This window comes from Nyctereutes procyonoides, unplaced genomic scaffold, assembly GCF_905146905.1.
Source record: "Nyctereutes procyonoides isolate TBG_1078 unplaced genomic scaffold, NYPRO_anot_genome, whole genome shotgun sequence".
NCBI lineage: Eukaryota > Metazoa > Chordata > Mammalia > Carnivora > Canidae > Nyctereutes > Nyctereutes procyonoides.
This window is the reverse complement of record NW_026575042.1, coordinates 23,971,371-23,991,763: the sequence shown is the minus strand read 5'-3', so window position 1 is coordinate 23,991,763 and position 20,393 is coordinate 23,971,371.

The following is a 20,393-nucleotide window of genomic DNA, read 5'->3' as shown; positions in this document are numbered from 1 at the left end:
CTGTCCAGAGGCTCTTCTAAGAGCTCTATGGCAAGACAAAACAAGGAACGCTAACTCAGCCTGAACTTTCTATGGCTTAGAAAGTTGGTTACATCTCAAGTTAGATTTACATGTTTGATTCCCTGAAGTTTAATTTAGCAAGCAATACCCCATTAAGGTTGGCCCTCCCTCTGATTGAGTCAGATAATTACTTGCTTATACTTCCAAACTCTCACATTCCTTCCAATTTATTTTGTTCTCTCAATGGAACTACTGTCTGCTTGGTTAGTTGAAAGGATTAAATCCTAACTGAAATAGAGGTAGGATTTTTTTTTCTTTGATGTGACTACTCTCTGTCTCCATAATAGAAACAGGAAATGCAGGAAGTCCCACAAATACTGTCACCACACTTATTGTCCATATCTGTCCATTTCAAGACATGGCTCTATGAAGCTGTGGAAAATAAAATAGGCAGATAAACTGTAAGGAAGGAAAACAAAGCAAACAAGCATATACCTACACAAGGACCTATACATTACTGTTCATGATAGCTTCAAAGTGGAAACAATTCAAATATTCATCAACAGAGGATGAACAAAATGCTACTCAGCAATTAAAAGGAATGGTTTACTAATACAGTCAACAACATGGATGAATCTCAATAGCATTATGCTAAATGTAAAAAGCATACTGTATGATTATATAAAACTCTAGAAAGGCAAATTTAATATGTAATGACAAAAAGTAGATCACAATGGAAAGAACACAAGGGATCTGTGTGGGGTGATTAAAAAAATGTCTGTATATTGATTGTAGGTGTGATTATAGGAATGTATAAATTTATCAAAACTAATTAGGATACTTAAAATATAGCATTTTATTGAATGTAAATTATATTCAATAAATATGACATATATATATATATATTCTTCAGCCCTTACTTACAAAGCCCAAACTTTTACCAACATTCACACTGCCTTTTACCCTGCCCTTCATTTTTGAATAGAGAAACAGACTCAACATTTTAAAAAATATTATATTTCTTTGGATTAGATGCTATAGACCTGTGGTAGGATGGATAATATTTCAAAGACATCAAGTCTTACTCCCTAAAACCTGTAAACTGAAAAAGGGTCTTTGCAGATGTGATTAAGTTAAGGATCTTGTCCTTGATTATCCAGGCAGGATCTAAAATGCTATCATCAGGTTCTTACACAAGAAAGGCAAAGGGAGACTGCACACACAGAGAAAACAATGTGAAGACAAAGATTGGAGTAATGGAATCACAAGCCAAGGAATGCTGGTAGCCACCAGAAGCTGAGAGAAGTAAGGAATGTACTCTCCCCTAGAACTTTCAGAAAGAGCCCAGCTTGACTTTGGCCCAGTGATACTGATTTTGGACTAGTGGCTGCCAGAACTGTGAAAGAATAAATACTTTTTATAAAATCCCAATAATTTAGAACTTTTAAAATTCCATTCAATCATAAAAGGATTTAATGAGTTAGAATTACAAACAAGACTCAAGAAGATCTGAGTTCATGTCACTTATAATCAGAGAAGGGAAACAGATGCTAGAACACAGGGTAGAAGAGACAGAGACATAACATGAGAGCCTAGGTCATGGGAAAAGAGAAGAGGAAAAAAAATCATATCAAACCAAAGATACAGAGAATGTTTCTGGAAAAAGTCGCCTTTAAATCGGGCCTTGAAAATTGTCAAGAATTTTGAGAAACAAAATATAAACTATTGGGACTATATTGAAATAAAAAGCTTCTGCACAACAAAGAAAACCATCAACAAAACAAAACAAAAAGGCAACCTATTGAATGGGAGAAGTTATGTGCAAATGATACATCCAATAAGGGGTTAGTATCCAAAATATAAAGAATGTATACAACTCAATACCAAAAAAAAAAATTAAATAAAATAAATGATCTGATTAAAAACTGGGCAAAGGACTGGATAGATATTTCTCCCAAGAAGACACAAGATGCCCAACAGACAGATGAAAAGATGCTCAACATTACTCAATGCAAACCAAAAATGCAATGAAATATCACTGCACAGAGAGTGGCTAAAATAAAAAAGACAAGAAATAACAAGTGTGGACAAGAATGGGGAGAAAAGAGAACACTCATGTGCTGTTGAGAATGCAAACTGGTGCAGCCACTGTGGAAGATAGTATGGAGGTTCTTCAAAAATTAAAAATATAAATACCATATGATCCAGTGATTCCACTACTGGGTATTTACGGAAAAAAAAACACTGAATTGAAAAGATATATGTACGCCTATGTTTATAGCAGCATTATTTACAGTAGCCAAGACAGAGAAGTAGCACAATTGTCTATTGATATATAAATGGATAAGGAAGATGTGATGTATATGTCTGTATCTGTATATCTATGTATCTAGCTAGCTAGCTATCATTCATCTATATTATGGAATATTACATGGCAATAAAAAAGAATGAGATCTTACCCTTTGCAACAACATGGATGGACAGATGGGTTATTAAGCTAAGTGAAATAAGACTGAAAGAGACAAATACTATATGATTTCACTCACATGTGAAACCTAAAACAAATGAACAAATGCCAACCAAAACAAATGAACAGACACACAAAAAGCAGAATCAGTTCTATATAGGAAACCAGCTGATGGTTGCTAGAGGGAAAGGGGGGGGGAATGGGCAAAATGGGTGGAAAGGAGAGGCAGACACAGGATTCCAGTTATGAAATGAATAAGTCATGGGGAAAAGGCACAGCTCAGGCAATATAGCCAATGATATTGCACTAGCATTGAATAGTTATAGATGGTAGCCAAGCGCTTGTGATAAGCATAGCATAACATATGAGAAGTTGAATAATAAAATCACTATGTTGCACACCTGAAAGTAATGTAACATTGTGTGTCAACTATATTCAACTAAATTAAACAACAACAACAACAACCACAGCCAAAGGAATGTTGAAAAAGAAAACCAAAGTTGGAGGCATCACAATTCCAGACTTTCAAGCTCTATTACAAAGCTGTATCATCAAAACAGTATGGTACTGGCACAAAAACAGACACATAGACACATAGATCAATGGAACTAAATCGAGAACCCAGAAAAGGACCCTCAACTCTATGGTCAACTCATCTTTGACAAAGCAGGAAAGAATATCCAGTGGAAAAGAGTTTCTTCAACAAATGGTATTGGGAAAATTGGACAACCACGTGCAAAAGAATTAAACTGGATCATTTTATTACACCATACACAAATAAACTCAAAATGAATGAAACACCTAAATGTGAGGCAAGAATCCATCAAAATCCTAGAGGAGAACACAAGCAGCAATCCCTTAAACCTCAGTTGCAGCAACTTCTTGCTATACACATCTTCAGAGGCAAGGGAAACAAAAGCAAAATGAATGAACTATTGGGACTTCATCAAGATAAAAATCTAACGACAAAAAAATGAAAACTTTGTACCAGAAAAAAATACTATAAATAAAATGAACAGTCAGGAGAAAATATATGCAACCAAGGACAAAGTGCTAATTTTTTTGTATATGAAAAATATAATATTAAACAAAAGATCAGTTACTTATGGAAAAATTGAGAAAAGAGAGGGATAAATGGTACATGTGGCCAATAAAACATTGGCTGATGGTATGTTATATTGGTATCAGCTCCTTCATGGGCAATTTTGCAACATCTTTCGAATTTTAAAGTGCATATACAATTTGATGGTGGCTTCCATTCCTAGAAAATTATTCTGCAAATATTCTCAACCAAGTACCCATAGATTTTTATGTACAAGAATCTATTTTCTATGTGGCTTTGTCGCACTGTGATATCCTATTGGGATATAAAATCATTTCAACAAATTTGTTCTTCAGATCAGAGATTTAATTGTTTGTAATGGATGCGTATCACCATCACTCTATGCAAAGATGTATACATTTGTTGAAAGGTAAATATTGTTGTTATATGTTGAAAGGATTTTTATTGGAGAAAAGTCACCAACAATGTTTAGGGAAAGGGAGAAGCAATCTATAGTTACAAAGTCATCTTTCATCATTTTATTTCAAAGAGAAGGACAATAGAATTTGCAAAAATATATGAAGTTTAGAGTATAGATATCTTCTAGGACTGCAGGTCTGCTGAGACCCAATCAGAGAAAGACGATTATCATATGGTTTCACTCATATGAAGACTATAAGAAACAGCACAGAGGATCAGAGGGGAAGGGAGGGAAAAACAGAATTGGAAAAAATCAGAGAGGGAAACAAACTATGAGAGACTCTTAACTATGGAAAATAAACTGAGTGTTGCTGGAGGGGAGGGGCGTGGGGGGATGGGGTAACTGGGTGACAGACATTAAGGCTTCATGTGATGTGATGATGATCACTGAGTGTTATATGCAACTAATGAGTAATTGAACTCTACATCTGAAACTAATGATGTTCTATGTGTTGGCTAATAGAATTTAAATTTAAAAAATAATGAAAAATAATTTTAAAAAGAAAAGAAAAGAAACCCGTTAAAATCACTCATCCTCATTTCGTAAGGCTTCCAGTTAATCACTTTAGAAGTATCTCTCAACTCCACTAGCAAATGAGTAAGAAAAAGTCGTGTAGCAGAAGTTCTTTAGGTGAGGGTTCTCTTTCAAATGAGTTTTAGCCAGTCATAATAGAGCACTCCTCTTCCAAGTTGCTAACAAAAAAGAGATCATGAAAGTAGTCTAACCTAAGATGAAAGCAAAGAATACAGAAAGCATTTTAATTCGCAAAACAGAGATGGCACTCCCAATTGTCCAAGAAATAGCTTTTATGAGTTTTCAGAATTAAAAATATATGCTACATTTCAGACAAGAAACTGCTTCAGAACCATAGTGATTGCTCACGTTTTTCTAAGAATACAGAGTCGCCTATGGAAAGCCACGTGAGAAAAAGAAAGATTTCTTGTTAGCTTCCACTTGTGATTTAAACCTTTGGTAACTCAGGGAATAAAGCTTTTGTTCTACTAACTCTCTAGCTGAAAATCTTGTAAAAATATCCACTAAGGTCTTTAAAATTCAGCAGCAAACTCATGAATCCCTTGTCAGTTAATAGAAAAAGTTACCCCCTAAGAATTCTAATTTAAGCCAGTAGAAGAGTCAGGAAGAGGGGGTTACAATGCAACTATCTATCCTCCCAGGTGGAGGATCTACCTTAAAATTTAATCTCAGGTGACTGGAGAAACAATTCAAGCCATAAACTAAAAGGAATCAGATTCTAGGATTTGCTGACAGTATCTCTGTGATTATTACCCTGGTTCCTGTAATAATAGAGCCATCCTTTTCCTTATTTTCAGAAAAATTAATTCACCAAAACATACACAGTTATAAAGATGGAAAAAATGCCAAATATAAACCAACCTTTTTATATGCCACTATGACCATGTTCTTTTAATATAGTCTCTGTTTAATCATACCATTTGCTATGTAGAAGCTTTATACATGTTAACATAGACTTTACATGAAGCTGTAACCCATTCTCTCAACTGGATACAAAATAATTGATTTCTTAGTCACTTACAAATTTATTTTTTAATAATAAATTCTCATAAAAGTCATATTTTTGAAATGTAGAGAATACTTGTGGTCAACTCAGTTACTTTTCTTTTAGATCAAGGTGTACCACCTTAAATATATATACACCAATTCTACCCCAGTGTTATCACAGGTGTGTTATAATTTCTTTTAAAATTTGCTTAATGTTGCTCTATTTTACATTTTTATCATTAGATAGTATGAACAACTTCTCATATTATTATTTTCTGATTGTACTTCCTTTTTGAATTGTCAACCCATGTCACATGCTTACTTAATTTTTTTGTGGTCTTGATATTTTGCTTATAACTTTGCATCCTTAATATTTTATAGATAGTGAATTGTGTCATGTCTCATGTAAATCTTTTATGGTATACTTTATTTCTTTATGATTTTTCATCATAAGGATATTTTAAATTTTTTAATATAAATTTATTTTCATTTTTCCCATTGTTACTTAGAAGTTGAAAATGTTATCATCCCTCTGTGAGATAAACTATTCTATTTTCTGCCACTTCTTCTCTAATTTGATGTTTTATATTTAACCCTCTAATTTGGTGTTTCTAGACATTTCATTCTTCTTCAGGACACCAGCAGAAACAGATAAATTACAATTCCCACTCTAGTCTAGCTGTAAAGCGACTGCTTTTTCTTTCACCCAGGAAGAAAGGCAGCATGATCCTGCAAAGAACACCCACTCCCCGAGCCCCACCCCCATGACAATCATTGCCCTTATTCAAATGGAGAATATTTCAGTGATTAGTATAAAGTGACTTTTTCTAGCACTTTTTCAAAGTGCTAACCAATTACTTCAGTGTGACATATTTAGTAATTTTTCTTTCACTATCCACTTAAAACATTTTTTAATTTTAAAGGCCATTATTTTAGAACAGTTTTAGATTCACAGCAAAATTGAGAGGAAGATGCAGAGATTCCCAATGCCCCCTGTCCCCACACATCACAGCCTCCCCCATTAACATTCCCCACTACAGTGGTACATTTATTACAATTGAAAAACCTGCAATAGCATATCATTATCACTCAAAGCCCATAGCTTACATTCCTATCCATTTTTTAGTAAATTTACTTGCCTCTGAGAGGTATATTTATACATACTTGATGCTACCCCATTATTTCATATCTTTATTTTTCTATCAATATCAAAATGCCTTAAGCGTTACTGCTCCATTATGGGTTTTAATATCTAGTAGATATTTATCCCTCTGGTGCTGCTGTTTAATACACTTGTCTTGATTTTCTTACCTATTCATTTCTCAAGTGATTTAGAAGTTTTCACTGAATTTTTAGAACTCCTTTTGAGATTTTGATAGAAATACCATAAAATGTACTTTTTAAAAAGCCTGAGTGACTTATAATTAATATGGTGCATTGAGTTACTGTGAAAAATTGACTATAGTGCCTCAAACATTTAGAAAAACTGGACAAAATATAATAGTAATACTAAAATATTTAAATGCTTAACCAGCTCCAAACCAGAAAAAGAAGAATAAATAAGACAACAAAACTTGCAAAAATGAATCTAATGGAAGATATTAAAAATAATAACTATTATGCAGAAAATTATAGCACCATATAGAATAATACCAAAAGTAAATGAAAAATTTAGAAATACTTACTTGTAAGAAATTACATTTCAATTGTACTTTTCCTGCATTTATCATTCCTTTTATGTTTTATTTTAATTAATGGACTTAATTTGTTAGAGAAGTTTTAGGTTTACAGAAAAGTTGAGCAGAGAGCCCATGGAGTTCCCATATATTCCCTCTCCCTCTATCCCCGCCACCCAACCTCCCCTATTATTTTTTTTAAAGATTGTATTTATTTATTCATGAGACACAGAGAGGCAGAGGTACAGACAGAGGGAGAAGCAGGCTCCCTGCAGGAAGCCTATGTGGGACTCAATCCTGGGACTCTGGGATCATGACCTGAGCCAAAGGCAGACACTCAACCGCTAAGCCACCCAGGCATGCCCCAACCTCTCCTATTATTAAGATTTTTTAAATAAGTGTGATATATTTGGTATAATTGATAAGCCAAAATTGATATAAGATTACTAACTAAAGGCTACAGTTTATATTAGGGTTCACTCTGTGCTACACAATTTTACAGGTTTTGACAAATGTGTAATGCCCTGTATCTACCATTACAATAATGTACAGAATAGTTTCACTCCCTGAAAAATCTCTTGTGCTTCAGCTATTCATTCCTCCCTCCTTCTCTCTCCTGGACCTCGTGACAACCACTGATCATTTTATTGTCTCTAGTTTTCCTTTTTCCAGAATGTCATATGGTTGAATCATATAGTACGTGACTGTTTCAGATTGGTTTCTTTTATTTTGCAATAAGCATTTAAGATTCCTCTATGCCTTTTAGGGCTTGATAGCTCATTCCATTTTATGGCTGGTAATATTCCATTGCATGGATATACCAGAGTTTGCTTATCCATTCACCTGTTAAAAGACAATTAATTAGTCACTTCTGATTTTCAGAAGATCTCTCATTCCTTTTTACCATCCTTTCATAAATAGGAAAGGTGATAGTGGGCACCATTATTTTGTTCTTGAATTTAAAATGAATGTCTATACCTCACTCAAATACAAATGTTGGCTTTGTGCTTATACATGTTAATCATTCTTCCTACTTTTCTGGATTCTTAAAACTACATATGATTTAAATATGTATATTTAATATATATATATATAGTTCTGTATATTAACTAACTAGAATTTAAATAAAAGCTTAAAATATAAGTGGCTCAGTTGGGTGAACATCCAACTCTTGATTTTGGCTCAGGTCGTGATGGCAGTGTCCAAGGATGGAGCCACGCATGAGGTTCTGTGGTCAGCGGGGAGTCTGCTTGGGAATCTCTCTCCCTTTGCTCCTTCCCACCACTTGCATACACGCTCTCTCTAAATAAATAAATAAAATATTTTTTAAAAAAGTTTAAAATATTGGGATCCCTGAGTGGTGCAGCGGTTTAGCGCCTGCCTTTGGCCCAGGGCACGATCCTGGAGACCCGGGATTGAATCCCATGTCGGGCTCCCGGTGCATGGAGCCTGCTTCTCCCTCTGCCTATGTCTCTGTCTCTCTCTCTCTACCTGTGTGACTATCATAAATAAATAAAAGCTTTAAAAAAGTTTAAAATATTTATATAAAATTTTTATAAATTGTTTATATAAATTTTTATATAAAATTTTTAAAACATATTTATATGTATTTTTTAAGTTGTAAAGATCAAAAGAGGAGAAATTCTTCCAGAAATTAGCTATCTCTTCCTCTTTGTTCAAATCTTATTTAAAATATGTCAGTATGGTTTGGCAATTTTAGAAAATTCTATATAGTAAACTTTTTTAAACAACATCCATTTTTTACTAACTGAATTTTAAACTTTTTTGCATCACTTTATAGATTTGTTTAAAAAAAACTTTAAAAGCTTATCAGAGCAAGATGATCTAAATAAATAATCAAATATATAATAAATCAAATAAATATATAATAATCAAATAAATAATAAATAATCAAATTCACATTTTCCACCATGAATTTGAAAGATGTCTAGTTTGCATTGTTAGAACTCAGTTGATTTGTATGTGTGTATATGTATGTGCACACACATATATCTGTGTATATACTTATATTCTTTTTAAAGATTTATTATTTATTCATGAGAGACACAGATTGAGAGAGAGAGGCAGAGACATAGGCAGAGGGAGAAGCAGGCTCGCTGCAGTAAACCCGATGAAGAACTCGACCCGGGATCCTGCGATCACAACCTGAGCCCCAACCATTGAGCTATTGAGGCATCCCTATACTTACATTTATAAAAAACTTTTCTGGTCACTTTCTTAAGTATTTACACTAATTCTTGTGTGGATTTTTTTCCTTTTAACTCTTGCACCAATATTTTATTTAAGTTAGGAACCTAAGATCCTATTTGCTCTATAGAAGCTTTCAGAAGCTTCTAGTTTCCAAAATGAGCTTTGTAACATATTTACTTAGTCAAATGTAATGTTTCCTTTCCAATATTTAACTTTTTCAATTAGATCTGTAGTAAATTAATTAAGGTAAGTTAAAATCTATTTTACATAATTTTTTACTTTGTGCATATATTAATGCATTAGTAGCATTTGAAACATTTAATACCTTTTATCATATTTTCATGATTCTTTCACTTATGGTATCTTTTCATTTTACTCTGTCATTTTTGTTACCTTGTTATACCTTTTGGTCTATTTGTTTCAGCACATATCCTAAGAGCAAGAAGTCACTGGCCTCTTACATTTAAAAAAAAACCCTAATATTCTGTTGTTATGTATATAATAGAAAATGTTTATATTACTTGTTACATGTTTTATACATTTCTAGAAAATTACATTTTTCCCTATTACTCTTAAACCTTTTTATGTATGATCATGTTCTTTTTCCTTTTACACTTTTAGTATAGTTAGAAAAAGCAAATTTATTCTTTCTACCCTCACTCCTAATTATGCCATTCTTGTTTACAACCTAATTCATGGGATTATTTACATATCTCTAAAGTGAATAACTGATTTCAAAGTTCTTCATATGTATTTTCCACAAACTTCTAAATTTAGACATTTTATTTTTCTTTTTAATTAATCATTGAAAATCTGAAAATCACCCTTTAAAGACAAGCTTTCTGGAAGACAAATTTTCTGAGCTGTGCTGGACTATATATTTCACATAGTAATAGCACCTTACCTGGGCATGGCATTCCTGCATCACATTTTTTTTCCCTTAGAATATTTCATATACACTCTATTACCTTGACTTTGATAGTATAATACAGAATTAGGAGCTATCCAAATTTTGATTCCTTTGATAATTACCTTTAGTTTTAAGATAGGAAGGGAAAATTTTATGCTATGAAAGATATGAAATAGATGGAGTATGCCTTGTAGAGTGTTTTTGCCATTTTAAATTTACCTAAGATAGCATGAGACACTGCTATCTCCTACTTGTTATTTTTTTCACATTTTTTATTTCTTTTTCAAGTATGCCATTGATTATCAGGATGTTCTTTTATTCTAATTTTTCATTCAGGAACTTCTATTTTCTCTCATCTTGTTTTTTTAGTTACTCTCTTCAGTTCCACCACATTATATTCCAGCAGTCTGACTTTCTGCAGCATTGTATGACTGTTTTTTTCAGTGATGATGTGAACTGGTTAGCACAATCCTACCTTTCCTTCCACAATTCTCATATTCTCTTTTATCACGGAAAAATAGATAACTACTATCTTCTAAAATCCTATACAAAATCCATTTCAAGTATTGTTGCCTGAGTACTAAGAAAATAACCTTAGGAAATTTGGGGGAAAACCAATCATCTGGCCTCAGTCATAAGTTGTATGCTATAAATGTGAAAAGGAAATGGGAAAATTTTTTTAAATTCTTTTCCTTCTCTTTTATATATCTTTCAGATATCCTTATAGGGGTCATATCCTTAATTTAATTCCATCGTTGTGTCACTGAAGGATGAGCACTCTCAATGTCGGAAGTCACCTCTAAACTTTAACTACTTCTGGATTTTATCTATAGACTAGACATTGGAATGATTTAATCTATCTCATTAGGCCACACTGGTTTCATACACTCAAATTTAGGACTAGAGTTTTGAAAGTCCTTCTCTCTATTCTTGCCCAGAGCAGTGAGCACCATGGAGACACTGAGGTCTTTGGCCTTCCAACCTTTGACTTTCCTTGGCTTGTTACCTGCATTATTTTGATCTTTGCCTTCATGTTCATTTGGTGTTCCTTCTGTGTGTACATCTGTCTCTGTCTCCAAACTTCCCCTTTTTAAAAAACATCAGTCATATTGGATAGGGTCCACCCTACTGACCTTATATTAACTTGATCATCAGCAAAGAGCCTATTCACATCAGCAAAGATCACATGCAAAGGTGCTGGTTGGCAGTTAATATCGCAACGTCCTTTTATACAATTCAACCCACAATAGAAGGGGATTAGCAAAAGGTCAAGTAAGGTCTTCAGCTTGGATCAGGAGCAATCTTTCCATACTTATGTTTTAGTCAGATGATACCTAATTAGGAGTCAGATCAAGCTAGGTATTACAGATGTTTTTTCCCCTCAATTTTAATTTCAAATGTGGTAAAAATCTTTTTCTCTTGCAAATTTTTATTTAAATTCTAGTTAGTTAATATACAGCGTAATATTGATGGCAGGAAATTTAGCATATTGCAGATGCTTTTAATCCTGCACTTTCGGTATGGAGTATATAGAAATCCCTTTTTTAATTTGCAATATTTTTCAATATTTTTATTTTAATCAATAGGCAAGTGAAAACTTTCTTTCTAGATTAAATAATCTCCTATACTTTTCTTTAAGAAATTAGAAGAGGAGGCTTATTGGTTTTCCCTCATTCAATAATTTTCCTAGACATCATCCACTGGAAATTATTATCGGGAAAACAATTCCCTGTCAACTTCAATCAAAAAAAAAAGAAAGTAAGAGCAAATATAATGATATTATTTCTACTTTTAGACATCCAATAGGAATGTTCAAGACAAAATCAATGGTGATTATATGATTTGCAATGGCTGATCAAACATTTTATGCTCTGTATTTATTCATGAATACACACACATGCATGCCTGCATGCACACACTCATGCAGTCACTCAATTAGTGATAGGCAACCCAACTGGAGAAGGTCTTATTTACGTGTAGCTTTCATGTCAGTTAAAGGTAATAATAATGGAAACTTAAAGATACCCATTCTCTCTGTTTTTCTTTTATACTTATTTTGGCATGAATTCTTTTATGCAGACACTTTCTTTTATGCCTGCATTTCCAATGCACATTAGACTCCAGTGTTTAATAGGAGTTAGGTTTTAGTGGCTGTGCAAGCAAATGGTTATACAGTAATAACTGAATAAATGAATGGACATAAGATCAGTTTTACTGAAAAATGTGGCCAACATCATCAATTTTCATTATTTCCTGTGATAGCACTAATTTCTAAAGCCTTTTATTATTAAAATACTCCTGGTGAAATAAACTGAACTGACACTTAAAAAATATTGGTTATGTTTTAGGCTAAATTTACAAATCTTTCTACTAGGCTTACATGTACTATGTTATATGGAATATTGTACCATCAAATTTAACTCTATATTAAAATACTTCTCACTGGCCTGAAATCATAAAAACTCTTACCTCCACATGGTTAAGTGAAATGGATTATGCTATTTACTGAGTTTCCAGTAAACCCAGCTCAAGGACCAGTAAATCTAGCAGATCGTTGTGTACTGGAAAAAGCAGTCTTAGTTTCAAAGTTTCTCCTCTATTGCACAGAAAAATTGGCAGCCCCAATTCCATCACCCAGAGGCCACATTGAGTCTGGAATTTCAAAAGTAGTCAGAGTGGTTGTGTCTCTGGTGGTTGGAAATGGTCATTGACATTCAGACAGGTAGTCACCTTTTTAGCATTTCTTTTCTTTTCTTTTCTTTTTTTTCTTACCTTCAACATGACTGTCATTGCTCAAAGGAACTAGGAAAACAAAAAGAAGGATAAAGAATGACAATGTGGTAGCAAGAATGAGGGCTGAGCAATCAGAGCATGACTACATAATGTCAGAAAAGTTATAATGCAGTTATCTTCCAGAAGTATTTTCTGTGTATACCAAATTGATTGTCATGTCATTTAATAGAGATTTTATTTATTTTTATTTTTTCTCAAGCTTCTACATGGACTCAATATTTCATATTCATCATATAACTTAGAGATGCTTTCATTTGTAGGGGATAATATAAGGAATGAAAGAAGAGTAAAGATTCAGAAGCAAAGAAAAGAAAGTAGAAAACAAAACTCAGGATTCAGAGAATTCTGATAATGCAGACCAGTACAGAGGAGGGTGTGGAGGTGGCAGGGAAGATAAACACTGGAACCCAATTTGAGACAAAACTTCCTCCTGTGCTTTCTGGGAATCGAAATCCTATCTGTCAAAATTATATTACTGAAATGGGATAAATGCCTTATGTAAACAGGATGGAAATGGCTCATATGAATGGGGAATGTGAAGCAGAGAATGATGTTCAGAATCTTAGTCAGTGTCCACTGCCTTCAGGATGATGTCATGGCTGTGAAATAAAATGTATTGTGATACCGTTTCAATTGGATTAAGAAGTCTAGAGTGAGTTCAGAGCTCCCTCTAGCCTGCCTCTTTTGTCTGTAACACAGGTCTAGAAGTCATGAAATTTGAAGTCCTACACATGTCATGTTGGATGTAGCAAAGATTTCTGTGGATTATGTTAGTGTTGATGGTTGGACATACCTCTTTGGGGTGGCAGTGACAAATGAAGTCCTTCCATACAAAAGTCTTCTATTGGGGAGGAGGTGGGGCAGGAGAGAGAATCTTAGGCAGGCTCCACGCCCAGCACAGAGCCTGATGTGGGGCTTGTTCCCATAACCCTGAGATTATAACCTGAGCTGAAATTAAGAGTTGGATGCTTAATCAACCAAGCCATCCAGGTGCCCCCATAGAAAGTCTTCTAAGACCATCTCAATATGTCCCTGAACCTTAGTCAGGCACTGCTGCTCATGGACACTAGTGCTGAATATTCATGAAGAAACCTTCCTGGAGTAAGACTATCCCACTTGTTTCCAGATCATACAGCCTAGACAAAAAGACATCTACCTGGTGATTTCAGGTACTCATCAAATATGCTGTAGAGAACAGCCAATACCTTCTTGGTATCATGTAAACTTCCTGGCTGGACTGAACCTGGCCTATATATTCCATTTTTTTTGGCATTCAAATTTAATTTCCTACAACTGACTTCTTTGTGGTTTTATTACAGTTGTTACAGAAATACTCAAACCAGAGATACGCATGAGGATAAATGTATCAAGTAATCCCATCAGGAGATCTGCAGTATAAGCCCTCAGATGTAGGCTCTGAATATGGTGAGTAGCCAAATTGGTGTACTAATGCCTCTCCTTCCATCACAAGCTATATTTTGTTGGTACCACTACCCTGCAAACAGAACTGGTTCTTGGTTGGGAAACGGTGGGATTGCAGGATGAACCCTAGGCTGGACTAACTTCCCAGATATTACATATCTAGTATGTCATAGAAAGAATTCAAATCCAGTTCTGTAAGACATCAAAGCCCATACTTTTAAACATGCTTAGGAAACACACACATACACACACATTTACATATATGCATATACATATATACAAATGAGAGAGAAAAATTATTATTTGAAAATGGGTTTTGTTAGTCTCTCCAATTATCTACTAAATATACATTCTCCTCCTTCTCCCTCACCAACCAAAACTCTGATTTTCGTAGGGTATCAATTTACTCAACTAAAAATCTTGGTTTCCCAACTATTCTTGTAACCATGGATAATCCTGTGACCCATTTCTGGTATAATTGCAAATTATTATGCTACAAAGATCATGATAAGTTTTCTCTCTCCTGACAGAGGAGCTGCCCTTTTTTCTGCCCCCACTTTTGTTCAGGCTAGGATATGAACTTGATGTTTGGAGGTGCAGTTGCCATTCAGAGACTATGAGGACGGAATCCACACACATAGCATGGTAGAGTGAGAAGATGGAGGAAGCATGAGTCCCTGATAGCATCAGAGACCTCCTGAATGATTTCTGAACTTTATGTGATGAAAAGAATCCTTTATTTAAGCCATAGCTTGATAGGTTTTCTCCTTTCAATGGAGTACAGTTCTAACTGATATAAATATAAATGAACACATATCTCAAAGCTCAAGTTTTGTGAATTAAAAACTCTTTGTTTGTAAGTCTTGTAATATGGTCACCCTTAATAGTGGGCACTTCTAGATTGCAGCAATACCCTTCCCAAACTTCAAAACTTTTATATACACCTGTTATCGTGGTTAAAACTCCCATACAATTTTACACCAAAACAAAACAAAAAACCATGTACCAAGTACATAACAGCTTTGATGCTGCAATCTGATTAGTTAAACCAAATTATGGGAGGAGGGGAGGTGCATATTGTGATAGCTCCTGCTGCTCTTCAGCCAATTTGCACATTTTCCTAGAATTATTTTAGATGTTATTATCATCCAAACACCTGCTGCTATGTAGGCAGGAAAACAAGCCAAAACCAAGTGAGGAAGCAAAACATACTAAATTAAAAACAAATGTGTATACTCTCTAAGTATAAAATACAAATAATAGCTTTCAAATCTGCGGGTTGGAATTCCTAATTACTAACCAGTCTCTAAGCTACTGTAAATGCCCAAACCCAAATAGGAAGGAAAAATGATCTGGATAATTTCCATGTTGTTTATTTCTTCTTATAACTCTATGTTTTCTGTAGGATGGGGAAAAATATTTAAAAGGTACATTTTTGGGGATGCCTGGGTGGCTCAGCAGTTGAGTGTCTGCCTTTGGCTTGGGGCCTGATCCCAGGATCCCGGATCAAGTCCCACATTGGGCTCCCTGGAGAGCCCGCTTCTCCGTCTGCCGATGTGTCTGCCTCTCTCTGTCTCTGTGTCTCTCATGAATAAATAAATCTTTTAAAAAATTAAAATTAAAAAAATAAAAGGGTACATTCTTATCTCCTTTCCTTTTTTCAGCAAAATCTGTTACTTAATTTACATCATTTTTGCCCAAAACATGCTTTAGGTTCTTTACTCAAAAACCACACAGATACAATATGGTGTAGGTAGTAGGAAAGAAATGTTCACATTAAATATTACTTTATATTATTTGAACATTGAAGATTGTTGATTTTTTTTTGAGCTCTGATTACTCAGTGCACAGAAGTAGGGAGTTAGGAGAACAATGCAGATCTTCTAAACCGAGTAATTTAAGACTGATTCTTAGAATAAATATTGCATTCCCAGAACACTTTCTTTACTCCTAAGACTGCCCCCTGAAAAGGTTTCCTCTTTACTTCCTTCTTAATTGAGTGCAAGAGAAAGGCATTAAAGGAAGAAGGAATCAAAATCCAAACTTCAGGTTCTTGATGAGAGCCTTCATATAGTGATAATGAGCAGAGTTGATGATGCCTGATTATCATGAGAAAGGCCATCAGAGGAGGGACCAGACCATCTTCTCAAGGGTCACACACAGCTTTTCTGGAATAGTATATTGCAAAAGGTGTGCAAATTGGGGAGGAGAAAGTCAACAGGACACAGGGACCTGTTCATGCTAAAGGTTTTCAGCAGTTGCCTGCTTTTAGAACAGAGAGAGATCTAAAGAAAACATTTACAGAAAGCTTTCTATATTGGATAAAAATGCTTGTGCTGCCCCTTGAACACTGGCAATAATGATTGCCACTATTTTTTAAAGTAATAGAGAGTTATTATTTGAATGCGATGTGAATCAATTGGCAAGCCAGATTATACTGGGTGACTATTAGGGGCAACAGTGCAAGCGGTATGAATTTAGGTGCAGTGCTGCTCTGTGCTGAAACAAAAGCACAAAGATCCAAGGCCAGGACTGCCCCACCAACCCTGCCAACTCAACTCCTAAAAGAATAGTATCAGAGAATACAGATGCCAAACGCATACTAAGATGTTCTTAGAATATCATTGCAAACTCAGAGGGGCAATTTGGAGGAAGCATACCATTTTAGATAGTATATTTTATGCAGAAAATGGGTATAGGCAGTATTATATGAATTCTCTAAATTTATGGAAGTCTAAAAACTTGCTCATGAAATTACTTCCTAGAAATTGGTTTTTAACCTAGACTTAATGATCTCTCAGTTTCTTAAGAAATAAGTCTTTCTTCCTCTGGAATAGCTGAGGGAAAGTACGGATATCCTGGGACAGATGCAGTCTTTTGCCCTTCCTAGTACACTAAGAGCTGATATTTTGGGCCTTATTTTTACTGTAGACCCTGCAATTAATGATATTTATGAATTGCTAGTCTTGTCTTCTGTTTACCAGAAACTAAAAAAAAAAAAAAAAAAAAAGGCATAGTTAAAAGACTGTAGGACAAGAACAGCCCCATGATTTCTGCTTCCTTTGTGTCCTTATGTAATTTTCTCCTCTTGGGTGTGGGCTAAACCTAGTGACTCAGTAGTGAATAGAATATGGCAAATGCAGCTGATGTCACTGTCCAAGGTAGATTACAAAAAGACTACAGCCTCCATCTTAGGAAGCCTCTCTCACTCTTTTGCTAACTTGTTCTGAAGAAAGCCTGCTGCCATGTTATGAACTGCTCTCTGGTGAGGCCAGAGAGATCTCTAGTCAACATCCAGGGGAGATCAGAGGCTTGCAAATAGCCATGTGAGAAAGCTTGGAAGCAGATTCTTTTCCAGATCAGCAAGAGATGACATCAGCCTTGGCTGACACCTGACTGCAGCTTAGATAGGTACTGAACAGAGGCACCCAGCTAAGTTACACCCAATTCCCAGCCCACCGAAACTGTGAGATAATAAATGTTGTTTTAAGCTGCTAAATTGTGTGGTAAGCTATCATGCAGCAGTAGTTAACTAATATGGTTGTCATAAGTGTAACACCCCAAAGGCTGAAAAATGTTATAGACTATATAAGAATATATTGAGTTTAAATTTAGAGGTCAGCTTTGTGCAGTGGCAGTATCGTAGCCGATGAGGTTTATCCAAGGCACCATTATTGCAAATTTAGAGGTCAGTTATGGATTCAAGTCTACTAACTGGGACTTCCAGTTCATTGGCTAGTTGTCTCTCCACTCTAGAAAGTGTACCTCACAAAACAGCAAATAATAGATTCAGGTCAAGCAGCCAAGAGTTATCACCTCTGTGGGTGGTTGCAAAACTGTAAGAGAAAGAGCTGCCCGGGGCCATGTTCCCAGCCATAATGCAAAAGCCAGTGTGAAAGAATGAAGTTCAAATGCAGAAAAATGAAGGGAGATTAAGAGCCAGTAGGTAAATGGGGCCTGGCACCACTACCTTCTCTTATTCCAGAAAACTCTGGGACCTAGCCTTATCACTGCCCTTTCTGTGGGTTGGGTATTTAAGCTAATTAATTCTACATTATGCCTAACCTAGTTCCTACTGGGTTTTGATTTTCTGCCACCAGAAAGGCCATAACTAATACATTTCCTTGACTGAGCTTTGGTTTTCTCACCTGCAAAACTGAGAAGACAAATATATAATGCATAAGTTTGTGATAAATGTTAAAAAACTTCACTATCAGTAAAGACAGCTGTTCAATATTAATTCCTTATCATGTCTAATCAATGTGAGGATTTACAGAACCCATTCAAAGATTCTCCAAACTAGGATCAATTCTACATTGTCTCTAATTACACAGCAGCTGGATAATTTATAAATTATCATTCTGGTATTTATAAAATACCATTCTCCCATAATCCAATAAAGGCAAAGAGTAGACTGATCTCAAATATATCCTATAACCTTCCTTCTTTCCCCCTGCAATCAGCTTTCATTTCAAATCCCTCTGAGTCACTAGATTGTTCTTCATCCCAAACTGTTGGGGATGATTTTCTTTAAGATTTTATTTATTTTATTTATTTTAAGATTTACTTTTAAAATAGTTTATTTATTTATTCATGACAGAGAGAGAGAGAGAGAGAGAGAGGCAGAGACATATGCAGAGGGAGAAGCAGGCTCCATGCAGAGAGCCCAATGTGGGACTCCATCCCAGGACTCCAGGACCACGCCCTGAGCCAAAGGCAGACACTTAACCGCTGAGCCACCCAGGCATCCTTCCATCCCAAATTTGATCCTGCCTCAGACCTATTATGGGTTTTCAAGCTTGTTCTCCACAGAGTTTTACTTTCCAATATCAAAAAGGAGTTTTTTTTTTTACGTGACAGACCCTCACATCTCCTTCCCCAAAACAAGCTGAGTTAAGCATGTACTAAATTTGGTTCCTTGAATTTTAGCTCCTAGCACCAGCTATATGGTCAAAACTTCTGGTTAAATAATGAGGCCAATTTTTGCCCTTTTCCAAGAGCTTCAAATGATCTCCAAAGTACCACAAAACTTAACAATTGCAGTGAAAATTTACTGAGTACTTATTTATGACAGGTTCTATGCTAAGCTCAATATGTGCCTTATTTCATTTAGTTTTCTCTGTGACATTATATTGGTATTGTTAATTTTCTTAGGGGACAAAGAAACTAAGACAGGACATTTATATAAAATTGTCAAGATTTAATAGCAAATAAGCTGTAAAGTTCAAACTTAAACTCATGCAGTTACGACATAAAAGACTACATTCTAATACTATGAATGGGTATGAAATAAAACAAATATTCCAGATTTCAGCTTTGTACCAGCCTCTCTTTATAGGCCCTTCCCCTCTCAGATCCAAATTAGAACATAAATTTCCTAAGTTGGGTCTTCTTATGGAGTAAGCTACAAGGAACAGTGGTATAAAAGGTTGCTTATAAATTTGTGTTGGGACACCTGGGTGGCACAGTAGGTTAAATGTCTAACTCTTGGTTTCAGCTCAGGTTGTGGGATCTCAGGGTCACACTAGGCTCTGCGCTGGGCATGGATCCTGCTTAAGATTCTCTCTCTTTCTTTCTCTCTCTCTTTCTCTCTCTCTCTCTGCCTCTCTCTGCCTCTCTCACTCATGTTCTCTCTCTCTAAAATAAATAAATCTTAAAAAATAAGTTTGTGTTATATACACTCAGTAAAAGAGAGAGAACACTACCTATTTTTAATTCCTTGCACCAACAATCAGAGATACTTATATCCTAGGAAACACAAAAGCATGTTCATGTGAGAGAAAGACTCAGACATCAAAGCACTTAGGAAAGAGATTTGCTTATGAGAAGTTGGCAAAAATCAGACTTCAGGAAGATTAGCTTGTCAAAAA